A 25,118-nucleotide genomic window follows, 5' to 3' on the forward strand; every position below is an offset into this window, starting at 1 on the left:
GAAATTGGAGAATGTCGACTTTCACCGGAGAATGTCAACATTCACCAAATACGTCGGTGAAAGATCGAATATTGCATTACATTCTTGTACATTCAGACCCTCACCGGTGTATGTCGACAATCACAGATATGCTCTGGTGTAGGTCAAAAAGAGAGGAGTGTATGTACACGCTGTTACTGCAAAAAGAAGTGTTCCACAGATAAATGCAGTTCTAAAAGCAAGGGCCTCTTGTGCAACTCAAAGTGTCATAATAGTTTAAGTTGTTGAAATAAATAAGATTTGAATCACATAATTTAGTAAGTTTTTAACTTCTATTATTTTCCTTTCTCATTTTGAATGTACTGTGTGTTTTAAGTTCTTATGTTCTTATTTTAAATCTCAAGTGCGTTTTTTCGTGACCGAATTACGGAGGAGAAAATATAATATTCTTATATGTTCAACATTCACCATTAGTACATGGTGAATGTCGACATTTATCGGTGTAAGTCAGAAATAAGAGTATTTGGAAAATATTTTGGACATATGCCAATCGACTATGTGAATGTTGACATTCACCAGATTTCGGTGTTTCACCGTAACATATATATATATAAAACTTAAATGTGTTTTTTTTTCTTGGACAGATTCAAATAAATATTGACATTCATATGTGAGACATACAGTATTTGATAAAAAATTATTCCATATATGCGAAATTCAAAAAATGGACCTATGTTTTTAAATTCATAGACCTATGCCCCAAAAATGAAACATGTCAATTTGAGATGTACTCAATTAAACAACTGTGAATTCTCATATTGGATTTAGTTTTGGGTATTACTATACAGAATATCAGTTTCTGGGACATGGTATCCTTTTAACACAACATGTTAAAAGGATATCGTTTATCACAAATAAAAAGCATTTCCTTTTTACACACACAATTAAATACTAACAACCATAGCACAATATAATAATTAAACATATCAATAATAATGGATAAATTAATATATTAAAGTTATATAATGTGAAATTTAATCCTTTAATACTCCAAAAAGGTTTAAAAAGCAAAACTCGGCCTCAGACTCAGAGTCGTAGCTAGGGTTTTCAGCACCCAGGGACAACTGAAGATTTCGTACCCCCTACTGCTTGCCAAGGATGGAAAACATTTAATTCTAAAATGTCGTAACATCAGTTTGGTGCCCCTTGGATTCTGTGCCCGGGGACAGATTTTGCCCCCTTCTAGCTACGCCCCTGCTCAGACTGATTTTAGTTTAGTAGAAAAACTCTATTCATTTCAAGAAAAAATGCCATTGAGCCCCTTTTCATCAAGGAATAAAAATATTCTGCATTAAGTGTTTGCTTTTATAAATATTTACAATAATATTTTAATCTGCAAACAAAATGCAGAATAATTCTTTTTTCATAGTCTTCCTTAAAATATACACAGTTTCCTACACTCAACTTACATACACATTCAACAAAAGTTCGCATTTTGCCTATACAGGTCACACTAGCAAACTTTACTTTACATATAACTTTACTGAAAATAATACAGTAATAATAATGCTACAGAATATTTTGAACCAAAACAAAAAGTAGTATTGTATAAAAGAAGGCAAACAATGAGCAGCCAACGAAATGTCATATAACTAGTTAACCCAAAGCAGTATGATTTTTGTCTGCGGAGATAATTGTTAAAAACAGGTGATGCTTAATATTTATTTACTTTCAAGATCATCTACAGGAGATGATATCAAGGACAAGGTTCACAATATATACATAACTTTTCATACTTTACTGATAGTTTAATACACAAATGTGAACCCAACTTACCTCATGTTTCCCCAAAATATAATTAAAATATTAAAAAGTCTAATGCAAGTTGTCACTAACAACTAAATTGTAGACATAAAAAGAAATCTAATGACTACAAAACTACAAAAAAAGCATATTAACCGTTAATGAATAGAAATAGATTTACTTATTAATAAAAAAAATCTGATATGGACATCACATGATTTCCTTGTACGACTCCTATCTATTACACACACTTTTTGCTGCACTTCATTAAAAGCTATTTCCTCAAATTATCATAACGTAATTAACCGATACTTCAAAGCAAATGGAAAATGACATAAAAAATTGCAAATTTTGAAATTAAATACCCCAATCAAATTTTGCCATATGGGAGTCAACCTTCTTCTAATTTATATTTTTTCATACTGAGAATAAAACTTTTCCAAATATAAGTATAGGAAAAGGGAGACCCCATTAAAAGTCAAGATTTCATCATTGCCCAAAATACATTCTTTGCTGAAACTCAACATTGCCAAACTATTAATATTTGTGTCATTAAAACACTTCTGTAATTTGAAGTACATGACTATAAATAACAATTGAAAAAATAAAGCCTGGGTAAAGACTTTTAAGGGAGGTGGGTAGTACCTTTAGTGTAGGTATGAGGCTTTTTAAGCATAAAAAATTACCTAATTTAATTAGTTCTTTGTACATATACACACACACACACACATTTGATCCTGACAACTGCTATAAAAAAGGGAGATGCACAACTAGATGCTAGAGCAATCCTATGTACAAATTTTTAACATTCTACTATTAATCGTATTTTAGTTATGTGAGATACATATATACACTGCTCAAAAAAAAAAAATGGGACAGTTCCATTTCTCCCATTCTACTGGGCCGATTGACAAAATTCAAATTGCGTTCTTCATGTCTCGAAAGCGCAACTTAGGATATATATTAGATTTATATATAGCACTATTCTAACATAGGTATTTTGATACAAAATCGGACTTTTTCTGAAATAACATACCAATGTTCTTACATATTTCGATTCTACGACTCAAATTACGCCTAAATATGAAAATTTGTAAAATTTGGAGCGAAATTTACGGAGAAATTCACAAATTTATGTTGGCACTTTTTTTTTCAGTTTGCGCCAAGAATAGTTCACTTGGCGAACTTCTTAAGATACGGCAACCTAGTTTCCTTTCCCGTAAGAGGAAAAAAAAGTCACCATCATTCCTTTTTTTCAAATAATATTCTTTATATTATATTTTTAATCTGCAAACAAAATTATTATTTTAAGTAATTTTTTCTTTTTCGAATTTCATTTTAATTGTTTAAGTTGCATGGTTTCGTTTGAATAACTGTTTTGAAAATTTCTATTTACTCTTTCGAACTGCGTAATTTAAATCAAAGGTGCATCGTTTATTTATTTATTTTTTTCAAATAGTTTTCTTTATACTATATTTTTAGTCATAGTTACTATTTTAGGTATTTTTTTTAATTTTTAGACTTTTATTTTAATTGTTAGTGTTGCATTGTCTCTTCAGATAATTGTTTTAAAATTTTCTATTTATTCCTTTGAACTGAGCATTTTAAATATATTTATTAATATAAATTTTCCAGAATTTGATTTTACTTATTTGAATTGCGTTTCTTTCGGAAGAATACTTTGTAACCCAGACTACGATGCGTTTGAAAACTGCATATATTAAAGAGAAAATACAGTAAAACACAGTTAACACACCTTTCAATGTTCCGTTCAAAAAAGATATATATAAATAAGAGAGATGTATAACCGACATTTTAACTTAGGATGACTTGCATACACTGCTTTAAACAGTTTTATCATTGTGTCCATTGCTTTACACAATTTTATCCTACATTTGGTTTCTTAAAATGTTATTCATATTTTAGTCAAATACTTTATTTTTGAAATCGCAAGAATCAAATATCATAAGATTAAAAGGGTTTAAATAAAAAAAAAAAAAAAAAAATACAAATACTAAATTTTATGCAAATATTTATTTTGTCTTCTCTTTTTCTTCAGGCATTCTACTTTATTCTTGCTCTTTTTCTTTAGGCATTCTGAAAGTATATTAAAAAGCATCCAACTTTTCGAAATATCTTGGTATTTCTGACAATCATTTTAAATAAATTTATCACCTTCCATTTCATAAAGGCCCACAAACGGCCGAGCGGTAAAGTCGCTGAACACTGGTAGTTTACTCCGAGGTTCGGATCTCGATAGACTGGTTGCATGGGCATTTTCGTGGATTTTCTCATGTGTACCGTGTATGCCAGCTGGTTTCTCTTAGAAAGTTCTTCACGAAGGCATCCTTCCTTTTAGGCAGATAGCCCTGCTTTGCTGTAACTTAATAATCCAATTCAATCCATTTCATCAGTATTTGGTCAGAGCCTTTATCAGTCTTTAGAGGCATTTTGAAGGTATGAGATGAAAGGAAAGACTGGTTTCCTCAAGAGGATTTGATTTATTTAATTATGACAAGGCACACTAGGACTATCTGCCTAAGGGGAGGGATGCCTTCGTGGAGGATTTTCTAAGGGAAACTGGCTCGCATACACATTACACATGGGCTCGCATACACGTAACAAACCACGAAAACGCCCATGCAGCCAGCCCGTTTGCGGGATTCGAACCTCGGACCGAACTACCAGTGTTCAGCGACTTGACCGCTGTTTCATCAGGAGGGGAAAAAAAAACATTTTTAGGTGACATCCACATACATCACTGGATAAACTCCTGAATCTTCAAATAATTCAACTGAGAAAATCATGGGATTCTCCATTTATGGTACGATATGATGTTCTATAAAGTAATTTAAATTTATACAACCATATAGTCTAAAACCAGTCGCTCTTCACTTTAATCTGCAATGATATCGTTTTTGTCTTTTCTGTTAACACAAGCTCAATTAATGGCATTTGCTGGTGTACACGTCCAAGTGTTTTCTCTTTGGACACCTAAATTCTTTGAAGTATCCTGAAAGTATATTCAAATCCGTCCAACTTTTTGAAACATCTTGGTGTGACTGACAGCCAAATTTCCCTGAAAATTTTTGCTTACTTTTCTCCCTAATTTTCTTCTACAGTTATTTTCAGTGCTCACACAAGAAAATTATGATTTTTCGATTGCTAGACTTCCATAAATTTTGTATTCTTGTCAATTTTTTTTTAAATATCAATTACATGATTTGCGTTTCAGCTGAAGACAGCTTTTCATTTTCTAGTCATTTTAACTATAAATAAAGTTTAAAGCGAAGTCCAAAGGACAAATATAATTAAAAGATTTTTTCTAAATGACAAAGAAATAAAACAGTCCAGCAGGGTTTATTCAGTTCCACCGAGTGACCCGATTCATATATCGGCTGAAACAACAATCTAAATCATATTAAAGATCACGTTTTTTTTTATACTATCTATAACGCGAGAGAAAAATTAGCATGTTAAAACATTCTTTCTAAGATGATCAATATAAAAGATTATATTTATATATATTTTTTTAAAGCTGGGACTTGAACCAAACTGTCACACTTTTAAAGTTGAATTTACATGGTGGTTATAATTAAAGTTCCACTTTGAAATGGTCATAAAAGGAAAACTACCGAACCAAGTGTTATCAAAGTTGGGAATCGTGTAAAGGAGGTTATAGGAATTTATTTTCCGCGGGGGGGGGAAGAGTCCAAAAACTCACCACCAAGGGAAAAATGGCGCGGTATGCAATATTGTTAAACGAAATAAGACATGAAAACATCTGCTTAAAATGTGTTTAATAGTTTCCAAAACGTGTTACAAAGCATGTTCAATGTAGCTTCCAGAAATTCCGAAAACAAGTTAAATCCTGTTACTGCATTCTCAACAGCAGCTCTTAGCATATCAGGAGGAATGTTACGGACATGTCAGTGAATCACATTTTTCATTTCTGCCAAATTGTTCAGATTATCACCATAAACAGTGCTTTTGAGATAACCCAATAGCCAAATGTCACAGAGGTTTGAGGTCTGGTAGGAAGAGGGAAAGTGTCGGCCTATAAGACATTAATTCGTGAAATGTTGCCTGTGCGACACACGTGAGGTGGGGCGCAGCCCTGCATAAAAATCGTAGTATCTAAAATGCCACGTTACTGCAGTTCATGTATCACGAAACATTTTAACATTGCCTTTAAGTGAGCTGCAATCACAGTGGTCCAGCTGTTGACTGCTCTTCAGAGAAAAATGGTTTAGTTATAAAACTAGCTGTCATTCAACACCAGACGGTGTGGAATGACTGCTATGCAACCGAATGCAGTAGAAGAATGCAATGGAAATAGACAGATAACATGAGGGATTTCTTTGGCCCAAATCGATTAAAAGCGTTTTGAATCAATATCTTCGTGTTTTAGGGCCGAATTCAGGCTTCAAAAATCACAAATTAGCGATCTGTAAGAAAACGATTTCCAGATTGTATGTACTTGTGCGAGTGATTTGCGATCTCACATTTTCTAATCGCTAATTCGTAGTTTTCACGGACGAATTTCTTCCTTACATGGATGGCGCACTCGGCTTTTATCGAATTTCAAGCCTTTAAATGGTAATTTGCTTACTTCAAAGTTTCTTAATGGTATACAACATATTAAGCCCGTGTAACAAAAGGTTAAGTTAGATTCTGACCAATATTTCGTTTAAAAATATTGCATACAGCGCCATTTTTACCCTTGTGGTGAGGTTTCAAACTTCCTTTTTTTCGCGGAAAATAAATTCCCATGACCACCTTTACACGATTACCAAGTCTCATAACATTTGATCCAGTAGTTTTCCTTTTATGACCGTTTCAATGTGGAACTTTAATTATAACCACACTGTATATTATTAAATTTTAATTTGAAGCTATGCGTTATATGTATACCATGCATAAAATTTTCGCTTTTATGGAAAAATAAACAATCGAAGCAAATTTACTTAGGATAATGGACCAAAACTGAAAAAATTTCCCTTCCCTCCGAAAATAAAATATTGAAATTTCGACCTTGAATTTATTGGGTTATCGAAATATTTAATTTGACTTATCTTCTAAGTCCTAGTTCCGACAACAATTGCGTCAAAAATTCCGAATTACTTAAGCTGAAGTAAAAGATTTAGTAAATATTCACTGTATGTTAATAAAGTAATCAGAGTGTAATAAAAATAGATTATTGAATTTACGCTGATGCAACTTTTTGTGTGACTGCACAACATGTAATAGAAGAGAAGGCTTGTAGAGATCTGTTTTTGACATGCCTCTAAAAGTAGGTGTCATACTCCTTTTGTCTCTTCAATGTCAAAAAACTTTCCTTTGAGAGGCAACTTTAGTTTTTTGGGAAAGAAAAAAAATCACAAGAAGGCAAATTTAAAGAACATGTAGGACGATTGAGTTCACATACTTATTTTCGGAACACAAGCGGTTCTCCGACTGGTTATTGAATAATGAAAAGATGCATTGTCATGCAATACAAAACATTTGGAATACGTTTTCTGACTGAATACATAAGATTAAAAGTCATCTGCTTAATTCACAACCATTTACAAGTCAACTACTCGGGCAATTGCAGAATCATTTTGATCCTGAGCTTGTAAGACAAACCTAATATCACTGGATTTAAACACTTCTTTAATCTTCCGAGAACTTTCCTTGTTTAGCTCATATTCCAAGAATATTAAGTGAATACAATTATTGCAAAAGAAATTGAATATTCATTTGCACTATGGCTTGGTAGTTTACTAACGAGTTAGCAACACTTAAATTCTGCCTTTTGTGCCTAAGAATACAACAATATTCTAAATATTTACAAGTAAAATATTAAATTGGAGATTTAATTGTAGCCACACCAGTTGCCTAGCATTTGAAGATTGATAAATACTAATCGTTTGTTGCGAAGTCTAACCCAGGCTGCATGGTGGGTTTTCGTAGTTTCTAAGTTCTCTTTACAAAGGTTCTCTATGAAAGCATCTTAATCAAATAGCTCCCATGTTCTTTCTATTTTCATATAACCAACTAACCTAGTTTAAGCACGATTTCCAAGTGAAGTTACTAGCAAAACCTGAATACTCATTAAAAATCATGTAGCTTGCCAATCGGGAGTAACATGAAACATACGGCGCCAATAATTGATTTGCTGTTATGATACGCTGTTTCTAAACTTAGATGGACATTCTTTAATTAAATATAATTATTTTTAACTTCTACTAAAGCTGACGGTAAGAATTGAAGTATAAATAAATAATATCGTGTACAATCTTGATTAATATAAAATTTAAAATATTTGCATAGAAAAATATTTGCATTCAGACAGAAAGTTTTTTGAAATATTTGCAATTACTTTATAAGAAAGATTTATTAATAACCGTAAGAATTACTTATTATATTACTAATGATTAGGATTCAGTTCTTAACAATTACATTCTGATATAATGAAAATACGCTACACACAAAAATACATTTTAGCATAAAAAATGAGTTGATTTTTTATGTTTTAAAACTTCTTAAATTCATTCAATAAACACCGTATCCTCATTGTTAATTGAATCCAGAATGTTAGGTGTCGTTTATATAATTTTTCTTACTTGTCCACAGAATCTGCTGACTAATCCAGCCATTAAGTAGGTGCAAATCATCTACATAACCATTGAACTTCCATTAATTCAGTCTCTAGAGGGTTGTATGTTTATATCATAATATGACTTTTATAAAAATCATTATTCTAAATCTTATGTTTCTATAAAAATATACTGTGCTTTAAAAATATTGGATGATAGTATCAGCCGCTCTTTCAGCCACTTCATAAGCAACAGTTTGTTTAGAAATAAATTATGCAGTTAATGTCATAAAATATTTTCATAAAATTCAAATAAACGTCAAACGAAAATTATCAGTTTTAGACAATTCGATTTAAACGAAGTAAAGTAGCAAATGATAAAACGCCGTAGGTAAAAATTTACTTCTACATAAAATTTACTCTTATTTTTTTTAAAAAAAGGAAGAAAGAGAGAAATTAAAAAAAAAAAAAAAAAAAGTTAAAAATTTGAATAATATCATCTATAATTTAAAAAAAAATAGTTTTTTCATATAGTATTAATAAACATTTATTACGCATCATTGAGGGAAAAATTTCATATAATTAATTCTCCGTAAAATTTTACTTGAAATTTAAGGTTAAAAATAGCTGTGGCAACTCACTGTAACAAAAATCCACAAACCACATTTGGCCTTATTATCGCCCAAAAAAAGATGCCAAATTTCAAAACGCGAAAATATGTAAATTCGTGTATATCTCAGAAAATTTTGAATAAAAAAGTCTAATTTTTTGTAGATATGCTTAAAAATACACCTACTTTAAGATGATGGTTAAAAATTTATAGGTTATAATTCAAAATTTTTTTCGAAAAATTTATAAAAATTATTTAAAAATAGAAATTTAAAAAATAAAACACAAAAAAAATGGGTTAATTTTATTTGGAATGAACCTAAATTTCGAAATATGAAAGGAAAAATAATAAAAGTTTAATAAAAAAAGAGATATTAATAAATATTTACCAAATTCAATTAACATTGAGGAGTTAAAATTTTGAGAGCTAATATTTTAAAAACTACTCGTACGATTTTTACAAAACTTGGTATTCTGGCATAATTTGAGTCTTAGAATCGAAATATGGAACATGTTATTTCAGAAAAAGTCCGATTTTGTGTCAAAATACCTATGTTAGAATAGTGCTATATATAAATCTAATATATATCTTAAGTCGCGCCTTCGAGACATGAAAAACGTAGTTTGAATTTTGTCAATCGGCCCAGTAGAACGGGAGATATAGCACTGTCCCCTTTTTTTTTTTTTTTTTTTTTTTTTTTGGAGCAGTGTACATGCATACAAACGTTAAAAAAAAAATTTACAATCCATTTTGGAAAAATAAGTCTTTGTTCTGTCTGTTCATACACATGTCACACAAAAAAGTAGTCAAAATGGATATTTCTGTTGAAATTTGATATCCAAATTTTTTTGCACTTACAATACTTCCTTTACTTATACATGGAAGTAAAAAGAAATAAAAAAAAAGAGAGAGCTTAACTTTTACCTTTTTTCACATAATACAATTTTTGGCAATATTCATTAATTATGCTTATCATCTCTTTTACAAATACATTAAAGTTAATTATGCACAGTATGAAAATGAGAAAATCCTGTATAAGCAACAAAACAAAACAAAAAAAAAAAAAAAAGAATAAAAGCATACACTTTCACAGCATCTGCGACACTTAGGTGACAACAATTTAGCTGACTGGACACTTAGCCGACAGGTACATTTCACCAACACAGGCAGTTACAGGACAGGGTATTTAGCTGCCATTGACATTTAACAGACAGGATACTTAGCCAACATAGACATTTAACCAACAGGACATTTAACAGACAAGGACATTTAGCCAACATGCACATTTAGCTGACAAGACATTTAGCCGGCACATATATTTAACTGACACGGACATTGAGCCAAAACAGCATTAAACCAACAGGACATTTAGCTGACAAGACACTTAACTGACAACATGTACATACATACAAAAAAAAATTGCAATAACATTTTAGTAAGGACTTTTAGCTGAGAAGATATTTAACTTGACATCATGTACATATACACAAACAACAACAAAAAAAAAAAAAAAAAAAAAAGCGACAATGCTTTAAGAGAATTCGCCATACTTATTTGAAAAAAGGCTATTTCCAGGACATCCAATGAGAAGGTTTATGAATAAGAATCATATTTTTTTCCTTTATTTAATGTCACAGAAACTATGGACTTTAAAATAAGAAATTAAAGCAACCTTTCTTTGGTGTAGATTTTGAAATCAATTTCGAGTGTAATCAAGCATAGGTTTTTATATTTTGATTTGGTCGATTATGACAAAGAACTCGAGGGCTATCTGCCTAAGGGGAGGGATGACTTCATGGAGGACTTTCTATGGGGAATGGTACCCATGCTACAGATAGAAAAAACCACCAAGAGCCAGCCTGTTTGCGAAGATTTGAGCCCTAAACCAAACTACCAGTGTTCAGAGATTTTACCGCTTGGCCACTGGTGGGCCTGGGCTCTATATTTCAGAAAAGGAAAGAAATTTTCAGCAGTCGGAAATTCGAAACGATATTATATGAAAAGTAATGAGTGGAGCAAAGTGAAAACAAATGTGAAGTCATCTGTCACGGAAAATAATAATGAAACGTGAAAAAGTTAATACAGCCAAAAGTCGTTAATCCGGACCTCAAAGCTAAAAACTTTCTGCGCATAAGTCAACGCAATGCGCATACCTTTACGCATGTGCATATGCGTCTATGCATGCACATAATATGTTTACGCATGTGCGTTTAATGTATAATGGATGGTATAAGCTAAGCTAAAATTATCGAAAATTATAGATTGTGTTGTTCCTTAATCTTCGAATTGGAACTGGCTTATTATTTTTTGCAGACTGTTAGAGCAATTTTATAAAAGAAAGTTGAAACTTTCGATTATGTCAAATAGAATTTCCGTTGCTGGATCTACAAAGGGAAAGCATGTTTCGATGTCCATCAAACAAAAAGTGCAATTGCAGCAAAAAAACGGATAAAGACTCCTTTGTTTCTCCCTAACCATTCCGAAATCTGTTTATCAGTTTCACGCTGCTCTGCGCGGGGCGGGACGTCGTGGCGCGCAATGAACTGGAAGTTGATCTGTCAGCACTATCCTTATCGTCAGGGCAGATGTTTTTATTTTATTCCGCTTATAATGTAATATTTCATCTTGATGTACTCCGCTTTGATATGATTTAAATTAAACTCCTCGTCATTATAAATATCACGAATACAAATCAAATAGTTTTCTGGTTGCAATTTTCTAATTTCGACTACGCGTAATGTATGCTTTATGCATGCGCGCGTTGAAAGAAATGCTTAATAAAGTAAACAAATAAATATTAAGCTTTTTTTTTGTAAATTTTGATACCCTTTAGATCATAATTGCTCTTTATTTCATAAATTACAGTTTCATATTTTTAATTTCTGCATGCCATCTTACCAGATTTAAACTGATGATCTATAATCCGGAAAAATCGATATCCGGAATCGCCAAAGTCCCGACGAGTCCGGATTAAAGACTTTTGACTGTATTCATCATCATGAAATTTCTCATCAGGGAACACAAATTGTACGTTCAATAATGAAAAATCAATAAAATTATGATAGCTAATTACAATTGGACACTTCATCATAATGGCCACATGGCTAAATTATAGTTATGATATTTGCTTGCAAGTATACAACTTCGATAGGCTTCGATAGGCTTTTACGTACGTAAAGCTCTTTGCAGTTCTCAGTAAGTAGAAAGATATCATTCTTCAGTTCGTTATCTTATTTCAAAAGACATTTATTTAAAATTAGTGAACGCTATCCATGCCTTTGAATTGCACTTAATGTCCACTGGTAAATTCTTTATTCCTTTTAACCCTATCAGCGTTATGACTGGCTTTATCTAGTCATCAGAAGTTTTACTTCTTAGCATATATTAACTTAAATTTTAAGATATTTTGCCTTCTTTTGTTAATAATGTAAATATCACCTTAATTAATGTAAGTTTATGAAAATAGAAATTATGCAAATTCAATTAATAAATGCTGTTTAAATACCGATCTTCATAAGAATCTAAAATCCTGTGCCACTCAGAGGGTTAAAGAATAAGGAATTTTGTTTTTTTCTCAGTTACTAATAATTTCCTTTTTTTTACCACACATATTGATGCTGCATAAAGCAGTTGCTCTTTTGCTATTTCACATCCTTTTGAGCTTTCAATTTTAAATAAATATGTATGTTAAGATAATGCACAATAGTATAAATCTGTTTCATTGGCATTCTAAATACCTTCAAGACAGTACTTCATAGATATTTTATACCATTCATTTTACAGCCAGGTATGCTGTAAAATGCTGCAGCAGGTATGTCAGTACATTTTTTCTTCATCATGAATGCATCTGTAAAAAATGTTCACTTTTGCCAGCTAATTCCTCAGTTTTCTGCAGCATCAATGGACTGTTGACTGCCACACCTTTTCACAACCATCTGTAAATCAAATCTTCAATGTTCTTTGAACACCATGTTTTTCACGCATCCATTTCTCTTTCACTTTGAATTTTCTTTGATTTGTAAATAACACCTAAACAGTTCTTCAAAATCTTGTGTAAGAAGGACTGAGTAATATTTAACTTATCAGCAGCATTCTGCTGATTCATAGCAGTTACTTGATCCCTTAAACTCAGTTCATTATGTCTTTTGCTAGACTCCATGATCAGAACGGTAAGGAATAAAAAGGGAGTTTTCTACAGCAGAATACTCATTACTAAATTCAAAGCAAGTGAAGAAATATTTTGACATGAAAAGGCAAGGTCATCTAGAATTCTGCTTCGTTATTCATCAATTCTGGTTAGTCCAGTCCAATCTTCCTAAAACTTTGAAAACAGATTCCTTCATGCCTGGTTGCTTTAAAACAAAATCAAGTTGTTTGGTGACTTATTCTCTTACTTGGTGACATATCTCTGTCAGTTAGCAATTTCTGTAATTCTTCTATTTTGACTTTATTCCTCAATTTTACTTTAATTTAAAAAACTTATTCCACAGCAATTTGATAACATTAACCAACTTGTTGATCACAACAGGTGAAGTATTTTCCACGTTTTTATATACAAATAGGCAGGATCTCACAATAATATAAATTTATGAGTGATTTATTTCTATACTTAGTGTGATTGCAGTTAATGTTATCATTTGGATCAGCAATACAATTGCAATATTCAAATGATAACATTAGCTGCAATCACACTAAGTACAGAAAAAAATTACTCATAACCAAATATTATTTTAATCTTTATTATAATCTCGAAAACTGGAGTAAAAATCTATCATGCAGAACTTCTTGAATGCATCTAACAGAGATTTTAAAGAGCTAGAAATGATTCTGTGCATTAACCAACTGCCAAAGTGAAATATTCAAATTTAAAAGAGGCCATGCAACTAAAGCCAATCAAATGCAATATAAAGTTATGAGTCAGAAGTAATTCATTCACAAGGTATGTATATGATTTTAATGCATGCAGTAGAAGAATCTGTAATAAGGAAATTAACATCTTGTGTAAAACAAAATGATGATGTGATTTGCTTTGATGGTTCACATCAGTGTCAGTGATAAAAATTTCACTACATGTTACTGCAATAAGGAAACTAACATCATCTATATATATATATATAAAATGGTAGGAAAAAACAACAAACAAAATGAACAAAATGGTGCTTTGAACAGATTCTTCACATCATTTTCATTGACGAAAACTTTACTATATGTAGTTGTGAGAATTTGTAAACAAAAAATTAGATAATAATGAAACTGATTTTTTTTTCCCTATCAAACATGAAGTAACATTTACTAGATGGCAAAATCAAAAGCACAAATTAATGATTAGTAGCTCTCAGAAACAAATTCACTCAAGTCGAGAGAATGAAAAAAATGGCAATAAAATATATGCAAACTATCCAGAGATTTTCCCTTTCTATAACAGGTAGATGGATGAAGGCAACCTTACAAATAATTCAGTTTATCCATGAATTTGATCAAAAATTTAGAAAACGGTGGGGGAAAAAGTTTCTTATGACATGTTAATGATGATTGCAGGAAATGCTTACATTGTATTCAATCAAAGAAATTATCATTTCTTGATTTTTGGTAACTTTAAGTGAACAACTCACTGAAAACGGTAAATGAAATGGTGATTTACCACTGGATGCCTATTAAAAAGCAATGTTCTTTTGTGAAAACTCAAAATCATATGCTGATCATACAAAGGTAAGTCCACCAGTGGTCTAGCAGTAAAATTGCTGAAAACATATAGTTTGGTTCAGGGTTTGAATCCTCGCAAACGAGCGGACTGCATGGACGTTTTCATGGTTTTCCTCCTGCATAATGAGCCAGCCTAGCAAATATCATAGTGTATTATGCCATAAAAAAATTTCATACTTAATTGTATATTCCAACTCCTTTTTTAGTGATTTTATCATATGAAAATCAAGAGACAAAAATTAAGTGAATGCAATTACAGTAAAAATATAACAAATTTAAGGTATTCATGGATTTTGACAATATTATTTATTTAAAAGAAACCTATGTTCCAATAATACATAGCAATATCAACATTACAATATCTAATCAAATATATCCATTTCTGCTTCTCTGAATTCACCCACTCTCATTGCCATACACAGCTAACTCTCTAGGTCTCAAATCATTCAGTGCTGCTGGAATTGCTGTCTGTGTCATCCATTACAGTCAAAAATCATCCCATTCAACACAATTACCATCATCTTTACACATCACTCACTTCTTTTGCCCCATGCTCAATGATCCTCAGAACCATCATGAGCATTATCCATTTTCTTAATGCTCTTCAGTATTATTGCTTCATCATTCAGAGGCGATGTACCAAAAATCCTTAAGCAAATCAATTTAGTGGAAGGTCTCTGAATTTTTTTGACTCTAGCAACACTATGTGACCTTGCTGACATTCTCTCATTACTAAACTTTAAGAAATAGTCTTTGAATGGTTTATTCACTGATATGTCTAATAGTTGCAGAAATGATGTAACTGCTTCTGCAATGGTGACAGGAACAATGTTTGTTCTTTTCATTTAATTTTTATATCTTCCATGAAAAGCAGACAGAAGCTGTCCAATACCAGCAGCGACTTCTTGAGTACCTAGCCAATGGGTTCATACAATTTCAAGTCATTCTTTCATTAAAAAGGATGAGGTCTAGCCTTTCTCATGTACCCTAACTATGATGCCATCAGGGAGTTTTTGTTTCAGCAATGACTATCATTTAAAAATTGCAAAAGATGACAATTTCTTATCATCAGCAGTTACTACGAACATTATTGTACAGTGCATCTTTCCAGTTTCTATAAGTTTAAATAACTCAGAAGATGTCCCCTTTTGGTTGCCATGCATGTCAAAAAATATTGGAGTTTGATCTGTGTTTCCTATCCAGTAGTAATAATTTCTTTGCTGGATCACACACAGTGAAATTTTAATGCCTTTTTGCCATAATTCTCTGCTACTCATCATGTAAGCACTGTTCTTCTTAAACTAAATCCATTTCATCTCATGAAACAAGTGATCCATCTGGGGGGGGTGCTCGATTTAAACTGTTGGGCTCTAATACTATGATTATTTATCCTTTGCTTCCATTTGCAGCATTTTATGTGACTCAGCTATATCATTAATTCTTTGCTCTGTCAAATAATTCAGCACTCAATTATCAACTCATAGAAACGTTCCAATTTTGTGTTTTGAAAACATTCTACATTTCGAATGAATTTGTCTTCAAAAGAGCATCTTTTTGTTACTTTCAGTATTGAATCAAAACCTGGTTCAACACCAAACTATATACAGTCAGATTTACACCATTAATTTCAATGAATTTTAAAATGTTTAAGTTAAATTCTGCTATATTGTTAAAATAATTTTCACCATTATTCTGAAAATTCACAGTACACTTTGCTCATAGTAAACATATTTTAAAGGAAACTTCTCAAAACTACAAGTTTTTGATCTTAAGTAAAGCACTGTTAACCACTTAACAGTTTCTTTTTTCTGTCATATTATGACAAAAAATAAGCATACTTTTTATAAACATTTTTATGAAGAAATTCATTATATAAACTAAAATCAGCAGTCAGAACTATTACAAATGTTGAAGTTATTGATTTATGCTAATTTTTATTTTCATCGCAAGAAGCACATTTTCCCCTTTAAGTTGGCTTTTTTTCGAACAAGTAAGCGAACTGGAAAGAACATTTGACAAAAATAGATGTCAGAATTTATAATGTTTTGTTGTTATTACATATCTGTTGATTCCAAAGAAGAATTATTAATATCAAGAAAGAAGGATTATTAATATCAAGTTCATAAAAATATCGAATTTTGCATTAGATTATCTATACTTTCCATTTCTTTCTCACTAGAGAAGTCAGACAACAAACTGTCATTACTTCCGGATAGTGAAATTTCAGATTTACTATCTGAGTCAATATCAGAGCTATCTTCAGTTATAAGCTGTTCATTATCATTCATTTCTTCTTTTATTTTAGCTCCAAATTTAAAAGAAATAGTATTCACAGTAGTGTTAATGAGTGAAAAGAGGTTGGTTCACTTTGAGCTTAACAGTTAACCTGCGAGGGATTAATTTTTATTTGTAAGATGAAAACAACTGCTATGCACATGAATCCATTTTAAAATTTAGAGGAGCTTGCTTTCTGAGTGCCTTGAGGAGAGGGAATCTATATACAATACAAAGTCCGAGATCCGGATGTCCAATATCCGAAATGATCTAAAATCCAGACCTCAATATCACCAACAACTTTTTATTTTTTAAATGCTTTAGGAATACGCATTTGCTATTTTTCCCCCATAGATAAAACATATGGAGAGTACCGATTCTTAATTTCCCCTAGGCACTAAGAATGAAGAAGACTGGCTTATTGAAGAAACAATAATTTAACATAAATTCAAATGATAAATAATTTGGCTCCGTAGCTGCGTGTCTGTTTGGCATACGCCTCAAACCGAAATATTCTAGATAGAAACATCGTTGATTTTACACCTGCTAATATTTTATACCCCTGATGCCAACCTGGCAAATCATTATTTATTATATTACCACATGATTATCAACACATGACAACTTGAGTAATGACTCATGCAGAGATGCCCAAACAATTTTTTTTATATATATATAAGTAATTTTTACATTAGTACAAAGAGTGTGGTAACTTTCTATGTTGACATTATTATGCTTGGCAATGATTACAGATTTAAAAAAAGGTAAATGCGCTACGATATAGTGATGAGGAAAAATTTAACAAAAATTTCTTTCCATGCACTAAAAATAAACTTCGTTAATGATAATCATAGGCCAAAAGATTACATTTAGTTTATTTGAATTAAGACTAACTGATTTTTTCTTCACATAAACCCAGAACCGGCGCCAGAGCTCATTTAGCCATATTTGCGGCAGAATTTAGGGAAGACAAGTTTTTTGGAGTTTAGAGAAGCACCAACCAGCAAAATTAATAGATGAAAAAATTTTTAGAATTCAGAGAAAGCCCTGTGATCTAAAATTTAGAGGCAGCAAAAATTTAGAATTTAGGAAGGCACTTGGTAGCTCCGCAGAGACTGCATCAGGCGATAAGATATCTATCGACGGCCCTCAATAAGCCTTAAGCATATGTGAGAATTTATTTATTCAAGATTCAGATAAGTGCAAGAAATAGATGTAAATATAATAAATAATAAAACTTATACAATCAGGCTTAATTGTCTCAGTGCGCGATAGAAGACAAAATTTAGAGGAACAACTTGTCTTTCGTCACCAATACTGTATAGCGGATCGCAAGATCGTGGGAGGGTGCATCTCCAGATACTTTAGAAAATGCTTCGCATAATTTATGGCCAGCTAGCATATTTTATGGTTAGGTTGATGAATATGATAGCTGTGAATGTGAAGGTTTCCGGATATCACAAACCAAAGGTTAAATTTTCCAGTTAATGGATTTTTTTAAAGAAATACGGAGAAGCAATAATAAATGAAGACGATATAACAAAAGTTTTTTTCGTTGCGATGACAATGCCCCAATTATTAATCAATTAACAGACTTAGATCCAGAAAATACTGCTATTGATAATGAAGAAAGTGACAGAGAGGTTATTGAAAATGGAAAATTTATATTGAGAAATGAATCAGAATTCTCGACAGAGCAATTGGAGGACTTCAACAATGAAACTTTGTAACTGAACAAGGAATTATGTGTGTCTACAGAATTAAGGAGAAAATATTAGCACAAAAAAAAAAAAAAAAGCAACTTAGACAAATTACATTGAAAGAAATGTTTAATAAAGTAAACAAATAAATATTAAGAATTTTTTTTTTTTTTTAAATTTTGATACCCTTTCGATCATAAATGTTTCAGTATTTCATAAATCATGATTTCATAGTTTTAACTCTTTCACGACCGATCCGCCCCACATGGCCCTACATTGAGACAATCAGAAACGCCCGAGATTGCAATCTTATTGGAACAAGAAATTACATACATGTATAGAATTAAAGAAAAAGTATTAGCGCCAAAAATGAAGTAAACACTTTACATTGAAAGAAATGTTTAATAAAGCAAATAAATAAACAGAGCTTTAATTCTGTAAATTTTGATTTTCTTAAGATCATAAATGCTTCATTATTCCGTAAATCACTATTTCATATTTTCAATTTTATAATTTCTACTTATCTTAGATTTAAACTGATGATCTGATATCCAGAAAAATGCCAACTGAAATCGATGAAGTCTCAACAAGTCCGGATCTCAAGACTTTGTACCGTGTTACTACCACTGTACTTATATTTTAAAAATATAATTAATTTAATTTCGCATTAGTCCTAGGTAAAGGTAATAGAAGAAAATTTATACCTGTTTTCATTATTCAAGGCTAATAACAGTTTGATAATCTTAATAGTAGTTAAAATTTAAATAAATGCTGGTATTCACAGTAACAAAATGGATGATCCTGCCAATTCTTATACAGATGTTCTACATTTCGATGCATGCTGTTAAGTTTAAGTCTGTGATCAGCATATAAATCAAGTAAATTTCAGTACTTTTATTTGAGTTAGTTATGGAAACGCTTTCTTATGCAGATACACTGAAGCAAACTGAAATGTAATTTGTATAATACCATTACACAGTTTGCTAAATTCCATTCTCATAGGCAGGTCCAGACATCCAACACACCTTCTGCTGGGAATTTCTTTTTGATGTGAGAGTTCAATTAACTGTTCTCCTTCATTAACAATAGTTTGTTATTTTCAATATCATTGCGAAAAGTACCATGAACCCATCAAAATTTATCAGATTTACCACTTGGAAAATAAGTGACTCCAGAATTTCGAGATGTGAAGATATGTTATTCCACAATTCTTTATTAATAATGATATCATTTTCTATTAAAAGAGTTATAAGTTTATAAATAATAAAAAGCTTTTCTATTTTACACTAACATACAAGGTCTGTCCCGAAAGTAATATGCCCCATTTTCTTCTGCCGCAACTATCCGTTGGGGTGGGGAGTCTTGGGAACACAGCATGACCAGCGTCAGTCAACTCAGGGCTCCTGGAGATTCACAGTTCCTGTTTCAGTGAACCAGTGTGTGTGTGCGAGTGCTCAGTCAAAATCAAGATGAAAAAAACTCTCGAGCAGCAATACGCAAAGTTTTGTTTCAAACTTGAGAAAATGCCGTTGGAGACTTTTGTGTTGCTTCAGTCCTGATTTGTTCCTGCCTGACTTATTTTTGTTCCTGAAGATTAAAAAATCCCTCAAAGGACAGCATTTGGGGGCCCTGGAGAACATTAAGGTGGCTATGACAAGGTTACTAAAGGACATCCCTGTGACAGATTTCAAGGACGCATATAAAGCATGGAAATCACGTTGGAAAAACTGTGTTAAAGCAGGAGGGATGTATTTCGGAGAACATTGAGTAATTGTACGAATCAGTTGAATAAATTTCTTTAAAATGTGCGTATTACTTTCGGGACAGATATACCAAGTTTCTCTGAAATCCCTTTATTTTCTCATGGCACTGAGAACAGTCAAAGACTTATACTGTAAACAGTACTGTAGTTCATTTAGTTTTGACAATACATCTGAAAGATAAACCAGTGTACGGAGTAGTCAGGAGAATAAATTTCATAAAATGTATGCCTCACGTGAAAAGTAATAGGTGATTACCATGTGTAATTTCATAATTTTCAGCTACATTCCAAATGAATTTTTTTTTTCTGGGGAAATCAGGGAAGACCACAAAGGCAAGTTTCAAGAACCACTGACTGAGAAACACTGCCGTTATGTAAACAGCAAAAACCCTGAAAAGAAAAATGTCTGAAGTGAAAAGTAATGTTGGTGCTTTATGGAGAGTATGGACACATATATGGTTAAAAACTCTTAAATCTCATACGCACAGCCAGATGTTATTTATGCAACAAATTTTGCTTTTCAATATATTTAATATTCAAAGTTTAAAAATATAATATCTGGTGTGTAATCAGAATATAATCCTCTAAATGTATTTTGAAACTGGTTATTTCTTTTTAGGATTATTTTAAAATATATGTATAATCAGTTATAAGCAAAATAGTTTAAGTATTTTAATGGACAATCTGTTAATTGCAGATAGATTGTAAAATGTGCATCATGAAACAATTTTGATAACTAGAAACAAAGACGAAAGCTACCATTGATACATCTGGTGATTCATGAAGCACTTTGACGAAATCATGCAAAGTACCCTACGTTATGGATGTCATGAATATGAAAAAAAGTTCAAATTTTTATGATAAATCTTGTAACAGATAATGCTATTAATACAAGAATATACATACCAAGATCAAAAATGAGAAATATCAATTTCTCATTAGGTATGGATATTCTGCATATCCATTAAATTTGCTTCCTAAAAATTTAAATCATCACAATAACATAAATAATTGTAAAGAATAGATTGTTAGTGCATACAACCAGACAGAATACATCACTATCAGCAATGACAAATGTCAGTCTTAGTTTTACTTACACATATTTTTTTAAATGTAATCATTAAACCATCTTTTTCGTGTTTTGTGTCGATGTGTTTCGTACCAATCAAACGTATTTTGTGCATTATGTAGTTCTCTAGACTACCGCCAATCTAGAAAAAGTTATGTTATCAATAAGGTAAAAAATTATTATCTTATTTTAATTATATTTCATTTTTTGTTTTAGGAAAATAACCAACACTGATAACATATGTAATGAAATGTTTTCAAAATAATCATCTTGCAGATGCAAAGCATAAAGAAATAGTGGATTAAAGCTAATTTATAAGAAGCACGTTGGAATATTATGGCTGATTACTTGTCATTATGTATGGGAAAATAGTTAATTCTTGTTAAAATAAGTAAAGAAAATCATGGACACAATTGTGTATTCATATTGGGTCATCTGGGAAGTTCAGCATTTTTTATCATAAATACAAATGAAAAAATGGAAAAGCACAAGGAAAATTAATTGAATTACAAAAGCACCTTTTTATTCTGCGACTTTCTGCAACCTCTCTGGCAGTAGGAAAATTCTTTTCTTAAAAAAAATTCATTAGTGGGATTCTGTTTGAAAGTACCTAAAGAAGAACTTCAGGTTGCTTGGAGAATTCTGAAATGAGCTGAAGAAATGAAAATCCAAAGTGGAATGGCGGATATAAGGGCAATACAAAATATCCCAGCCAACTCAATAAACCTTTGTCATTCACAATTCATTGAAATATAAGGACGAGCACTGTCATGTTGGAAGACAACACCTCATGAGTCTAGTTCTGGGTATTTTGTTCACACTTCTACTTTTAAAACTGTTACTTGGGAACAATATCTTTTCAAATTTATTGTTTGATATTATGGCAACAATCCATAATACACCTTTCCTTTGTACTCCTACCATACACAAAGCATTACTCTTTTTAGATGCAACCCCCCACTTCAAGTTGCTAAATGAAGTTTGGAAAATTTATTGGCTTATTTCATGATATTTTTATATGTATTATTTTATATATTACTATCAGCTATGCTGCCAGCCTTCATCTGGCTTTTAAATGTACCTGAAAAATGCCTGAAAGAAATACCAAACGTTAAATTTAAAAACTGTACAGAATTTTACTCTGCAGAATAAAAAAATAAATAAAAAACCCACAAATTTAAAAATAAATGTATTACATATAACAAAATTACAATGAAATAAACAATATTCCTTTATATAAATATTAATTATCCTATTAAATACATTAACCAACTTCCTGTTGCCTTCTCTCAACAAACGTCCAGTATTCAAGAGAAACATTAAGTTTAAAAACTGCACAGAATTATTGCCCTCATGTTTCCAAGTGGCAACAGTGCTGATTTTCAACAGTCTAGTATACAACTGAATGAAAAACTGTTGCCAAAATCACATTTCTAAATGAAACTATTCAAAATGATGCAATAAAATAAAAAAAAAATCTGATTCGAATTTTGAAAAAATCGCTTCAAGGTGCACTGCCTCTTGTTTAGATGCCCCTATATACCCAATTTCGTAGCTCTGGATCTTATGCGATTACTCTTACGCGCAGCACGAATGAAAGACACAGAAACTCTCTTTTATTATATGTAGAGATTATTGACTTACCTCATGTATATATATATATATATATATATATATTATTATTGGCTTACCTCATGATATATTTATCTCTAATAATGAGCCAAATATAAAAAAGAGCTTCTTTATTTCATAAGCAAAGAATCACATGCTAAAACTTGTGCAAACATATTCTTTTCTTTTAAACTATGGAGTACCCATAAATCAAAACAGCGGACATACCTATCTTTTCAAATACAGTACTTTTCAGAATATTTAATCATTGTGTTAGTTTCTGAATTGTATTATGTGGATTTTCAGAAATAACTTCTTTTAATAGGTCTTTGCTTACAAAGGATGGTCATATAGAGCGGTCAAGGCTGAAATTTAAATACTTGAAACTGCCAAACCATATTTGAACTCTGTCATCAAAAACAGCACTTTGCCCATATTACAATCACACATTCAGCAATTTCGCATTTTTAAAACGAAAGAGCATAATATGACAAAAATGAACTTTCAGGTTTTTTATTCTTAGCAATGCATAAAAAATATTCCACAAGACATGTTAGAGTTATGCAATACAAGTAAAAAAAAAAACTATACACATCTGCTCTCACTCCTTATCAGCAGTAATAAAAGCAGAAGAAAATGCACTTTGATTTGAAACACTGGTGAACTTTTCAAATGACACAACCACTTATTAATCACTAATTTTGAAATCAAGCAAAATGCCCAAGATTACAATTTATTTCAACAGCACTTGCTGAAATACAGCAGAAGGATTACACCACATCAACTGCTGTTTACATATGGAAGGATTAAGAGAAAATGTTAAAAGAAATGAAAGCTTTCAATATTTGTTATAACAAAGCACTGGGGCCATTCCACTTTTTTTTAATCATATCTTGCATATATCTATGTTACACTGAAGCATACTCAAGCATTATGGAGAAAATGAGCTGTTTAGTTTTTGTGAAAGAGAAGCATTCATTATCAATAATGTTTATTCTGATGAAATTTTAAGCAAAATATGTTTATTACTTATTCTTTGACTTTAGAACTGCAAACTCTGATAAATTGCATATTGCTGGCAATTTTCATCAGTTTTGTAGGAGTTACTTTGATGTTACTTTCAGCAGTATTCATGAAAATTTAAACGATATGATTACTTACAGCTTATGCTTCTTCAATATCTATGAAATTTTTAAAAAAATTACATATGATGAAAATCATTTGAAACTCAAGTATTGTTTAGAAATTAATAAAGCTGAGAAATCAGAATTTTTTTATGCATTTTAACAAAGATAGATTCATAAGATTTCAATCTTTACTCTAGCCTTGTACTGCATTTAATTTATACTATGACAATGTTAGCTTATTTGCATAATAATATATAACATATTACAGAGTAGACCTCAACTATATATTTTGTTAAAAATTAATATGTTAAAAACTACAGAAATTTTCAATAAAATTTTCTGTTTTAATTGAACTAAGAAATTTAAATTTAGTTGAAAACTTTATTTTATTTATGAAGTAAAAACTAGGCTAATATGTAAATTATTATTTATTCGATATTCATTAATACTACATTTAAATACATGAAGTATTTATCTTACAGTTAAAACAGAGTTAATACTTGATCTCCCCTTTAAAAATAAATGAAAGAAAAGATACCTTCAAAGCTGCTATGTGGAAAATGTATTGGTAATTTCTAAGCAATATAATAGACATTTATATTTTTAAAAATTACTTTAAATTATAAATTTTATTTTAACTTTAAAAGTTAATTTTAATTATTTATTTAATAATTCTCATTTAAAATTGTAATAATACAATTATCTTAAGACATAAAAAAACTAATTTAAATCACAAACTCTGATTGGTACCGCATTCAGAAAATGTCTTATCAATTTCCATTAAAATTATATTCAAATTTCAATGAAAATCAAGCTCTTCCAGTAGAATAACTATAATCAACAAATTTGGGACTATTAAGAACCTTCTTAATACACAGTTGGCATATTATTTTGGAATAA

General features: G+C 31.0%; 1 protein-coding gene across 4 annotated transcripts in view; it reads right to left on the reverse strand.

Annotated features, from left to right (window-relative positions):
* The window catches only part of Gcn2 (eukaryotic translation initiation factor 2 alpha kinase Gcn2), a 40,037-nt gene that overhangs the window by 13,256 nt on the left and 1,663 nt on the right, over positions 1-25,118 (reverse strand). The window contains exon 2 of one of the 4 annotated variants that reach the window (XM_085814719.1): positions 20,668-20,801. The exons of the other annotated variants lie outside the window; for them this stretch is intronic. The gene's annotated coding sequence lies outside the window, so the exon portion shown is untranslated. The remainder of the gene's footprint in view (positions 1-20,667; positions 20,802-25,118) is intronic. 4 annotated transcript variants of the gene reach the window in all.

This window comes from Stegodyphus dumicola, chromosome 4, assembly GCF_044657685.1.
Source record: "Stegodyphus dumicola isolate Sdum_Otavi_A_Nest chromosome 4, ASM4465768v1".
NCBI lineage: Eukaryota > Metazoa > Arthropoda > Arachnida > Araneae > Eresidae > Stegodyphus > Stegodyphus dumicola.